This window comes from Asparagus officinalis, chromosome 4 (assembly GCF_001876935.1).
Source record: "Asparagus officinalis chromosome 4, Aspof.V1, whole genome shotgun sequence".
Classification (NCBI taxonomy): Eukaryota; Viridiplantae; Streptophyta; class Magnoliopsida; order Asparagales; family Asparagaceae; genus Asparagus; species Asparagus officinalis.
Window position 1 is genome coordinate 31268332 of NC_033797.1, and position 12779 is coordinate 31281110.

Below are 12779 nucleotides of genomic sequence, written 5' to 3' on the forward strand. Positions count from 1 at the left end.
GAAGTGAATCTACCCCGGAGCCCTGAAGTCTTTCGGGGGAAACTGCCTCCCGGCTCGGAAAAACGATGACGGAAGGTCTCAGCCACCGCAGTCGTCTCCCCCACAGGCAATTCGTTGTGTAGTAAGCCTGGATGCAGGGCGGTCACGCGCTTACAAGAGCTGTCGACCTCGAATCCAGCTGTGGAACTTGTAAAGATCCCGCAAGTCACCCCATCTTGGGTCGGGGTCAAATCCCAGTTCATTGTTCTGGTAACAGAAAGCGAGCGCATTTCGACGATTGAGAACCCTCTCGGCATGTTGGGAAGATAGAAGTGGACCCCGTCCACGACTCGGAGCCATCTGTCCTCCCCATGTAGTAGGGCCGAGTGGTCAGTCGTGGCATCAAACTGGGGCTTTTTAGCTCTGTCCTAGTTGCGTCCGTCAAAGTAGCGTTAGTAATCAACTCACGTAACGTCAGGTGATACCCGTCAGACACACGCTTTGCCAACTCATCGGGTTTGTCGGCAGCGAACACGGGCACTGAATCAAGAAACGAAAATCGGGGAGGCGCTTCGTGACTCGCACTACCGGCAAGGCCAATGGCAACACCCTTTGGGAGAGCCTCGTCAGAAAATAGAGCTGCAGAGCAAGGCAAAAGGGAATTAGGACGTTTTGACTCAAAAAAGAGCGAATTCTATTCCAAGTCCTCCAAACAGGCGACCTTCCAAACATTGGTAAACCTCACCAGGCGAAATTAAGTTCGCCTGACAAGTTCTGGGTTCGCCTGATAAAGGTCCAAACCCGTCTTATAAAGACTGAGTCCGCCTGGCAAAGACTGAATTCGTCTAACCAAAAGCTAAATTCGCCTGGCAAAAAAAAAGAAAAAAAACAACATTCGTGTGAAAAAGGGGCCAAAGTCGGGAAAGATTGTCAGAAGTGGCAAAACCCACTGAAGGAGACGAGCGAACAATGCTCATTTCCCCAATTTCACATCGTTCATCAACAAGGGGTCATTAAACAACCGATGGGACTTACCCGAGTATGCTCCAGAGGCACTGGCGGCCGCGCCGGCGGTGACGTTATCAGAGGAACGACTTGGGCCCTTTCCCTTCAGAGCGCATCTCTTGGTTTTCGGCGCCATACCTTAGAGTCGGAGATGAAAGCTAAATTCTTTCTCTGGAAGATTCGAAGAAAATCCCTGAGCGCAGTAGTCTCCCAAGGAAGGAGACGAAGCCTATTTAAAGGCATTTCGAGTTTGACGGTTACAGACGAACCGTCAAAACAGGAAACGGGTCGGGTGGATCGGACTCGAAGCCCAAACCGAGAGGCAGTTCGTGGCGGATCTGACGGCCGAATTCGAAGGACGACTTGCGAAGGCAACGACCACGATCCATCATCGAGCTGGGTGCGTGAAAGCGACGTCGCCTTGTCAACTCGCATTTAATGCGACCTAACAAGCCCACACGACCCTAACTGGCAGACCGCCCACAAACACGTGGCTCGTCCTCCACTACTTCGGAATTCGCCTGTGAAACGGATCCCGCCTGCACTACTCCGTTCGCCTGATTGGCCTGGCTTGCCCAAGCCATCAATTTCGCCTGATTGACAACCACACAGTTTGAATTCGCCCAAAAGAGTTCGACCCAACCAGGGGAGTCAAATTCGCCCGAACCTATAAAACATCAGTCACCTTTATTCAAAGTGTTCCAGACCACATTTTCAACGTGATTTAGGTCCGAAAATTTAAAGGGGGTCTTGTAGGCTGTAAAAATTACCTTAACAGCTAAAAGCTTAAAGTCCGCCTGCACATTAAACTCGCCAGCACGAGTCAAGCCTACCCAAGAGTTGAGTTCGCCATTGCAAGCGAAGCTCGCTCGCATACTTAACTCGCCAGCACGAATCAAGTCCATGCGGTTGCTAAAGTCGCCTAAGCATCCAGGCAATCCGCCAAGTGATCAGAAACTCGCCCGCACACTAAACTCGCCTGCACGAGTCAAGTTTTCTCAAGGGCTGAAGTCGCCTGCATATCCAGGCAATCGGTCATGTGAACATCAAGTACGCCAGATTCACCAGAGTACTAGGCGGCTGCACTGTCACGTACAGGGATGGGCTTTCCCATTTCCCACGACGTGAAGAGGAGGAGCACGCTCACGGTACAAGTGACCAGTCAAATCCACGCAATCGCCAAACTCGCCTGCATACTTAACTCGCCTGCACGAGTTAAGTTTATTTCGCCACCAAGTTCGCCTGTGTACTTGATTCGCATGCACGAATTAAGTTCGTCCAAGTGACTGAGAGTCGCCCGCACGTTCAAGCAACCAGCCATGCGATCAACGAATTCGCTAAACCCGCCAGAGTACCTGATGGCTGCACTGTCACGTACATGGATGTGCCTTCCCATTCCCACGACGTGAAGGGAAGGAGCACAGTACTCCGAACCCATCAAGCAGCCACTCACAGTACAAGTGAGAGGCATTGTATCCCTCAATAGTACATGGACACATCCAATGATTCAAGGGAGTGACCATGTCATCCCTTCTCTATTTAAAAGCCTCTTCCGACCACAAGAAAGAGGTCGGCGGCTGGCAATCCGTTAATCACAATTAATTGATTGATTCAGTCGGCTGATCCAGAGGTTCTCAACTCTCAAGCAAGTTGAAGACCCGCTCTTTGCATTATTCCTGCACTAGAGTATCCCCTTCCAGCCTTCGGCCCCGATCGTATTAGGCTCAGAAACTCGAACTCGACTAACACGAGCCTCTACTGCGTATTGAAGCTCACCGACAACCTCGATCGAATCTTCCAAGGGAAACAGACTCAGTGCGAGAACCGAGTGAGGCGTCCTATCGCTACCAAAGTCCCCACGTTAAACAAGGAGGGCATTCCCTCCGTTTATGTTATAATTTTTCTGATCCATTAGTTTGTGATAAGCTATTCTTATCAATACGAACGAGATCCATGTTTCGAAAAATCAGATTTTTACACCGACAATATAAAAGTTTACACTTAGTCCATATCTATTCCTTATGTCCCCTCTAGTTCTCGGCTATTTGTAACAAAGCTGTCGCCATCAAAATTATCCAACTTTTTCCAACACAAATTAGGCTTACAATAATTTGGTCATAGAGTTTATTTATTTATAGCTCATGCCATCAAACTATTTACAATGAAAGCCATCAAACTATTTACAGCTAATGCCATCAAACTATTTACAACGAATGTCATCAAACTAATATCATATGTACATACAGTGTATTAATCAGATTGATAACATACAAATATTAAAATCATGATACACACACACACACGAGTGGGGAAAATATACGCTTGCATGAAGGAAAAATAAAAAATAATAATAATTATGAAAATAATAATATTTGAGGAAAAAGAATGCTTGCCGATTTGTCGAAGAAAATACTATGAACCCCAAAAGAAAAACCAAATCTTGTCTCTCTCCTTCTCTTGTTCTCTGTTGGTTTTTTTTCTTCCTTTTTTTGTTTTCTTTTTCCTGCCGTTTTGGAATAGAGATGGGGAGAAGAGGGGATTGGTTTATATAGGAAAAGATTGAGTGAAGAAACCCTAAAACTAAGGAAGTTTAATTTGGGGATAAAAGTAATTGTAACCAAAAATATTTTACAGCTTAATAAAAAGAGAGATGATGGGACTTGGGAAGATAAAATCACGAAACTTTGTTCGGCAAATACCCGGAAAAAAATCAAAAACAAATCTCACAATCACAAAAATTTGTAACCATTTCCCGCGGAAGGTGAAGATGCACATATGGGCTTGCTAGCTCACTAATGGGCCTTAAGAGGTTTTGTTTGTTTTTGTTTTTCAACTCCCTATCCCGTGGGCTTCTTAAATAAAGCCTTGCATAAATAACAAAAATATTGACTATTGCATCCTACCCACCTAAGAAAAGAAATTTCGTCCTCGAAATTTATCCGACCTTAAGGAGAACTAAAAGTCATTTGTAGTAAAGAGATGTGGATAGCGTTGACGAATGTCGTCCTCTCATTCCCAAGTTGCCTCACCAGGTCCATGATGTTCGCAAGATACTAAGACAAGTGGGATAGTTCTGTTCTTGAGGACCTTCTCATGTCGATCCAAAATCTTCATTGGTCGCTCATCGTATGATAAATTCATCCCAATCTGAAGCTCTGTGATGTCTAGGACGTGGGTCTCATCTCGCACATATCGTCGAAGTTGTAATATGTGGAACACATCATGCACTCCCTCCAACGGCGGAGGCAAAGCTAGTCGGTATGCCACCTCTCCTACTCTCTCAATATCTCAAAGGGACCGATGAAATGTGGACTAAGCTTCCCGTGGCTGCCAAATCTGATAACTCCTCTAGTTAGGGATATCCTTAAGAAAACATGCTCTCCAACCTGAAACTGTAGAGGTCTCCTCTTAGCATCAGCCCAGCTCTTCTGTCTATCCTGAGCTGATTTAAGGCACTCTCATATTGTCTTTAACTTATCTACTGTCTGCACTATCATCTCAGGACCTAGTAAACGCCGCTCTCCCAAGTCATCCCAACATGTAGGAGATCTATTTTCTCCTATGTAAAGCCTCATAAGTTTGCCATCTGAATGCTGGCTTGATAACTGTTATTATAAAAAAACTTCACCAAGTGTAAGTGGTGTTCCCAAGAGCCCTTGAAATCTAGCATGCATGCCCGCAACATGTCCTCCAAAATCTGTATAGTCCTCTCTGATTGTCTATCTGTTTTAGGGTGATAAGTTGTGTCGTAACTCAATCTAGTCCCAAGACACTGCTGCAAGCTCCTCCAAAAGTGCGATAAAAATCATGTGTCTCTATCAGAAACAATGCTAATTGGTACCCCATGCAAGCGTACTATCTCCCTCATGTAAAGCTTCGCTAAACTCTCCATCGTCTGTCCAACGAAATGGTATGAATCGAGCCGACTTAGTGAGTCGGTCTACTACTACCCATACGATGTTATTTCCCTTCTGGCTCCTCGGCAGAGCTGTGACAAAGTCCAACGTAACATGTTCCCACTTTCACTCGGGAATAGGAAGGGGCTGAAATAACCCAGCTGTCCTATAATGCTCAGTCTTCACTTGCTGACATGTTAGGCATTTTGACACAAATCGGGCTATTACCATCTTCATTCCTGACCACCAGTAATGCTCTCTTAAGTCCCGATACATCTTCGTGCCTCCTGGATGAATAGAAAGCACTGAACTGTGCGTCTCCTCCAACAGCTCTCGTCTAACATCACCCTTAGGCACACACAACCTACCACAAAATCGTAAGGATCCATCCTCATGTATCTGTAGATCAGTTGACTCCACTTGTTTCTTGAATTTTTGGTACCGAGCATCCTCGAACTGGGTAGCCTTGATCTGGTCCACCAGAGTTGACTGTAAATATAAACTCATCAACTGTCTCCCCGCTCCAGGCAATATAACCTCCATGTTCATCCTCCAGAACTCAGCTAGCAACTCCCGCTGTCTGGTGAGTCTCATCGCCACAGGCTTCCTGCTCAAATGATCTAGCACCATATTAACTCGTCCCCATATTAACTCGTCCTGGGTGATATTGTAAATCAAGATCATAATCCGCCATAAGTTCTAACCACCTGCGTTGTCTCATGTTGAGCTCCTTCTGAGTGAAGATATACTTTAAGCTTTTATGATCTGTGTACACCTCCAGTCTCTGCCCCAAAAGGTAGTGCCGCCATAGCTTCAATGCAAAAATCCTCGCCGCCAATTCCAGATCATGAACTGGGTAGTTCCTCTCACGTGTCTTGAACTGCCTAGATGCATAAGCTACAACCTTCCCATGTTGCATCAGAACACAACCTAAACCCAAACCAGAAGCATCCGTGTGCACTACAAATCCTCCTGACTCATCATGAATTGTCAAAACTAGTGCTGTTGACAACTTCTTCTTTAACTCCTCAAATATTGCTTGACACTCCTGAGTCCACAAAAACTTGACCTCCTTTCGAGTCAGCCTAGTAAGTGGTCCTGCAATCTTAGCGAAATTTTTTATGAATTTCCTATAGTATCCAGCTATCCCCAAGAAACTTCGTACTTCTGTCACAGATGTAGGTGGATCTAATCTCAACACTGCATCAACCTTCTTCGGGTCAACAGAGAAACCTGTTCCTGAAATCACATGCCCTACGAAGGACTCTTGCTCCAGCCAAAACTCACACTTGTTCAATTTTTCATAAAGTTTCTCCTTCCGTAGGATATCCAACACCGTCTTTAGATGCTCTGCATGATCTTCCTTGGTCTTGGAGTATACAAGAATATCATCGATGAACACCACCACAAACTGGTCGAGATATTGGGAAAACACCTTGTTCATCAGGCTCATAAATGTAGATGGAGCATTAGTCACTCCAAATGACATCACCAAAAACTCATAGTGCCCGTAACATGTGTGGAACGCGGTCTTGGGTATGTCTTCCTTCCTCACCTTCAGCTAATGGTAGTCAGACCTAAGGTCCGGCTTAGAAAACACTTTAGCTTCTCCGAGCTGGTCAAAAAGATCATCAATCCTGGGAGTTGGGTATTTATTTTTTATGGTAACCCGATTCAACTTCCTGTAGTCAATACACATCCTTCAGCTACCATCCGGCTTTGACACTAATACCGCTGGTGCTCCCCAAGGTGAAGTACTAAGCCTGATAAAATTTTTATCAAGATACTCCTGAACCTGCTTCCTCAACTCCTCTAAATCTGCTATCGGCATCCGGTAAGGGGTTTTTGAAATAGGTGCAACCCCTATAATAACATCGATGACGAACTCTATATCTCTATCTGGTGGCAGACCCGACAACTCATCAGGAAAAACTATAATAACATCGATGACGAACTCTATATCTCTATCTGGTGGCAGACCCGACAACTCATCAGGAAAAACGTCAAGGAACTCCTCGACAATTTTTGGTAGGGGCTTCTCCTCCACCTCTATACAGGTTAATACTCCATCCATGCTTCCTCAATACTCTGGCTGCTCCATCACTTTGCTACCGCTCATGAATTCAAACTCTGGGTGACCTGGTATCTTGAACATTAGGCTTTTGCGTCGACAGTCGATCGTCGCATGGAAGTTGTAGAGCCAATCCATCCCCAAAATAACATCGAACCCGTTAGTGTCAATCACCAACAAGTCTGCAAATAGCTCCCTACCACAAACTACCACCGAGCATCTCTTACACTCTCTGCTAGACATTAACACCCCGCTACCGGTATGGATATTCCAGCTCGTCTCTAAACTATCACATGGTATGTTGTGTCGTGCAATGAACTGAGCAGATATAAAACAATGCGATGCCCCAGAATCAAATAGGGTAAATGTAGGGACTGAATAAACCAAAATGATACTCGTGACTACGTCTCCAGATGCATTTGCCTGCTCAACGGTAAGTGTCATAACCTGACATTGTCTCTGCTGCTGCTGAGCCTGCTGACCGTATTGCCCTAGGTGCCTCTGCTGATAAGGTGGCTGATATAGGTGTTGGAAATGAGGACCTCTCCACTGTCTTTGGTCTTGAAATTTATTAACCCCTCTGATGTCCTCAAAACATCTGCTGCTGTGTGGGAAGTGGTGGCCTCAACTGTTGTCCACCCTGTCTAGTCTGGCCTGCTGGCACTATCGCTCTGCCTGAAATTCCTCATGAAACTCCCCTACTAGCACAAGTGGTGATCTAATGATCTACCGCCCCACATGCTAAGCACAACTCGTTAGCTCGCCTGCAGTCCTTCATCAAGTACCCCGGCTTGCTGTAGAAATGGCAGATCATGTTGGTTGGTTGTGGAGCTGGTCTCGAAGCCCCTGTTCTGCTGGCGCTTAGCTGGTGCTCCTCCCGTCTGAGGCTTCTGCTGGTTACCGCCCGAGGTCTGACCTGCATGGCGCTTGTTTGCCCCTCTCCTCATTGAGTTCATGATCCCAATCAGTTGTTCTGCCTTCCGAGCTGCCTCTAGGACATCCACATAAGTCTCAACCCCTTCTGACTATAAATATGAGTCTGGATCTCAAAATTTAGGCCCTACATGAACCTTTGTCCCTTATCCACCTTATTCGATACCACCCCCGAGGCAAACCTGCTGAGCTTGGCAAATTCTGCTACATACTCATCAACTGTACTAGTTCTCTGCCTAAGCATAACAAACTGCCTCTGCATCTCAAGACGAGACATCTTCGGGAAAAATGGCTCTAGGAAACTCTCCCAGAATGTCTCCCATGAAATCGGCCTAGGCAGCTTCTCCTCCTCTGAGTCCCACCAGGTCCTGGCTACATTAATGAGCTGCAGCTAAACAATATCAACTCTGTCTTCATCCGGTATCTTTGCTGCCCTCAATAAGCGATCCATTGTCTCCAACCACATCTCGGCCTCATATCTGCCTTCAGTCCCAGCAAAGTGTACATGGCATACTTGAACCTGCTTTTTGCTGGAGCAACCAAAATCTTAGCTTTCCTTAGTACATCTATTGCTTGTGGTGTACATGACATACTTGAACCTGCTTTTTGAAAGGGATTATTTAATAAAAGTAGATAGTTACCAGAGCTAAATCAAATTTCAATAGATTTCACCAGTTCCTCCCATACCTTCCATTATTATACGGCAACCAGAGTTCAACAAAGCAAGGGCAACAGAGTGGTCGATTTCATTTTGTGAAGCACATAGAAATGCAATATCGCAACTTTCATTCCAAGGCTTCGCATCCTCAAAGTACTTAGCTCGCGCATAAGACTTCAAGTAGTCTCTGTCATATTGCAAAAATGGGCTTAATGTTCCATGTGTTAAAAAGGCACAAATCAGAAGTTGCAAACACTGAGTAACATGTTCAAACCTCAAGTTTCTCTGCTGAGCCTTTATGTCTCTAAGCAGTGAAAATTTTACATAATCAAAACCATCTTCGTCTTATAAATAGCCCTCGGAATCTGTTAAATAATGAAAAAGAATGATTACACTTGACACTGAGTGATTGAGCCAAATAAAGAAGTAGCGTCGTTTCTGCCACTTGGACAGCGTGAACACAACAAAGTTAAATCTGGAATATTTCTTCCAACATAAAACAATTTTTTATGGTAATTTTTTAAAATGGCACCTACTTTTTCATGAAACACATGAAAGAAAAAACCTACATATGTAGCAGCCACATGATCAAATTGATGTTGAAAAAACTAATAACGGTATTGTGCTCCATTTCTAAATTTAGCATTGTGCATGAAATAGTAGACCATAGTTTTGGCTTTTACAGAGTAATGAGTGCCTGGTATGAACCTATCTTAGCATAAATTTTCATGCTTACAAAAAAACACAAATAGGAAAAGAAGCAATCATTAACAGGATATGGAGGGCCATCATGATGAAGGGTTCCAGAAAACCATTTGTATGGCGTCTCATCAATTAAAACCTTCTTTGTGGGCGTTCCAGTGATCAAAATAATCAGAAAAACAGTGAATCACCACATAACTACCTAACTTCCAAAACCAAAGGAATTGCTAGAAATTAGTATATCACCATTTCATCAAGTTGATTGCCTATTTTCCATGTGTTCAAAGTGAAGGAAATCGTGCTATGTCTACATGCATAATACACAATGGAAGACATGTATGTACAAAAAATACTAAGCATGTAGAGAGCATGAAATATTCATATGGATCGTCTAATTAAATCTAACATGATCCTTATTATTAAGTGAGCATATAAGGTTTGAAAGTCATACTTTTGTAGCGTGATTCGATAGTGAATCGAACAATCTTTAGCTTGCTCTCTTTGATGCAGAAAGCTCCTCAACACTTAGCCAATTTTTCATTAACCTTTCCATAAGAAAAAGAGCTCATATTTATAGAGTGAAATGTGTTCATGATATGAATGACTCATCCTATGAGTCATGCAATGAATCATCAAAAATTAATGATTAATCAAGTGAGTCATGCAATGAATCATCTTATGAATCATTACATTTCAAAACCATGTGCTAATAAACCATGTGCTCAAACCATACCACTAAGTGACTCATCTCATGACTCATTATACATGGTATGTGTATTTCATAAATGAGAATACCAAATTAATATTACTAATATAGTATTTCATAAATACGGTATATAGTATTATTCCAATCTTTAACTAATTAGTCACTATATGACCAAATAAATCAAGAGTTGACCAAAAAGTCAACTGTTGACCAAAAAGTCAATTGTTGACCAAAAAGTTAACTTTATGGGAAAAATACTGGAATTCATTTCCTAAGCACAGGGCATTCCGATTTTATCGATATACATAACCGTTTATGTGTATCCGAAAAAAATCATATATGCGTATCAATCATACGCATCACTCCATAAATTGTGTTTCATAGGATTCAAATACGCGCTTGGTGTGACTCTAGGACCCAACTTAAAAAACTCGGTAGTGGATCATATCCATAAGTACAACAGAGGTGCTAGCTACACATGAAGACCATCCGGGTATAAGTTGTGATAAAGGTCTGTAAGATGCTTATCCAATTTTATCAGGACCACTCAATGATAATACCATACATCCCGGTCTCTTCGTCAAATCATGTCAAACTATTGAGCCTAGGGTATGGCAAACTGTCAAACCCTAATAGTTTGATTAGTGTTTATCGATATTAAACTCATAACCTATAAGATCAAACTGACACTCAGTTTATCTTATTCACCTTGGCCAAGGATTTCCAGGCTATAGTTATATCAAATAATCTTATGACATCAACCCTTATACTGGGAGAGACGAATCCCTTCTTGGCATCTCAATATCTACTTATGTCTCGGGATATACCCAACAAGAACCGTTATGCACAATTCAATAAGAACTGTGGTTAGGTAAAAGTCTAAATACATATTTACTAACATATAAGATATTGCACTCATGCCTCAGGTCAAGAGACTACTATGTACTATATCACTTGAGAACTTCTATTTGACAGTTAAGTATATTGCCAACTAGATGTTCTCGGCGAGTCGTTGAGTCAAACTCATTCGCTAATGAGTCACCTATATACTATATCTTGATGTCTCACATCAATGATCTAAGAGATTGATCATCTCCTTCAAAAGGAGAAATAAAGCATACACTAGTCTAAACCAAAGTGATGATGTCCTATCTCAACACTTCATCAACTAGGAACATTTTAGAATATACGTTACCGACTAATCAGATCTCTTCATTACGATCACTATCCGAAACGTCTGATAGTCTAGTATTTATTCTAAGGACATTATCTGTATTTTTAGAACATCAGATAAATCTGACAAAAAATAACATACTATCATTTTGAACAAGGATGTTATATACATATAGGTCCTATTACAATATACAATAATTACCTGCAGGGCACCTATATCTAACACAAAGATGAGTATATCAAACTCCAAGAATGTAATGGTAGCCGTCTTAAAAGCAGAATTACTAGATGAAATCTCTCCCAATCATAGAATTATTCTTGCCAACTGATCAATAGACATATGAGATATAATTCGGAAAAGTTTATTTGAGCTATGTTAAACTTTTTTCTTAGCAAGTGAATAATATCAAACTTTTAAAAGTTACCTGATATAGTTATGGGGATAGCACCACAAGAAAGAAGCTTTACTAGGACATGCATCGCTATTTTCCCAGCACCACTCACAACACATCTGAGAAGGGGGGGGGGGGGGGGGGGNGAGTACAGATGAACAAACAACAATAAGAAAGCAAGCGAGCATATCCATTTGGCATTTGTTTCCTAGCATAAAATTAAAGAAACTTTTAGAGCGAATTAAGAAAGATACCCTTGATCAAATCAATGTTACAACAGAGACAACCATATAATAGTGAGTAGCACTCGTGAATGATATCATCAGGATATGATGTCGCATTTTTAAAAGGACACCAGCACAGTTAGCAAAATCATTGAGGTTGTTTTAGCTATGTTGCAAATCAATGTGATATACACTTCAACCACCTTATGAGCAAGCATGTTATGAGCAAAATAATTTTATGTAAGAATTCTTTATTTAAAAGAGAGTGTCATTAGCAAAAGACTGTGAGTTGATATGGATATAGCCATAACTCATAAGAAATGGTGCAGTGTAGAGCTTATAATTGCAGCATAATAATAAGATTATTGATCTCTCTTCTTTATTTAAAAGATTGAGAAAAGACCTTAATCCTTTGAGCTCTTTATTCATCTCAACAAGTATAAGGCGTGCAAAGAAAACCTGCAAAGAAAATGGCATCAAAGATAATGCAAGCAAGATACACATATAACATTATGTTGCAAGTAGAATATAAGTCAAGAAGCGACAATAAAAATGAAAACTGCAAGTACAATCAATTGGAAATAATACAAATAACTATAGGAACCAAAAAAGCAGGTGCTTTCGAATCTGGAAATAAAGCTATAAGATAGGGTGAAAATAATAAATAATAAATAAAAATCATACTGTAATTTAGGAAATGTTTAATATAATTGGCATTGACCAACTAATGGCAGGTCATACAAGACAAGGAGACAATTTTACCTGCTCGGGTCCCAGATAGCGATTAGCTCATCCATAAAGCTTTGGCAAAAGCTTTGAATGTTTTTCATAATAAAATAAAGTTAGGTTGTTGTACTTCATACAGAATTCATTAAATGGAGTAATTGATGAAGTAGGGTTTCCATAGATACGGGCATTAGAAAGCTGGAAACTCCAATACCATTTCCCACAGTTTCTATTCAAAATAAAAAATCAAAAGATAAGAGTGAGATACCTCGATTATCTCTAGATGATCAAGCATGTCAACTTTTATATCTGCA

The 12779-nt window shown here is 41.9% G+C and overlaps 1 pseudogene; it reads right to left on the bottom strand.

Annotated features, from left to right (window-relative positions):
* LOC109837103 lies at positions 6844 to 12553 on the bottom strand (annotated as a pseudogene).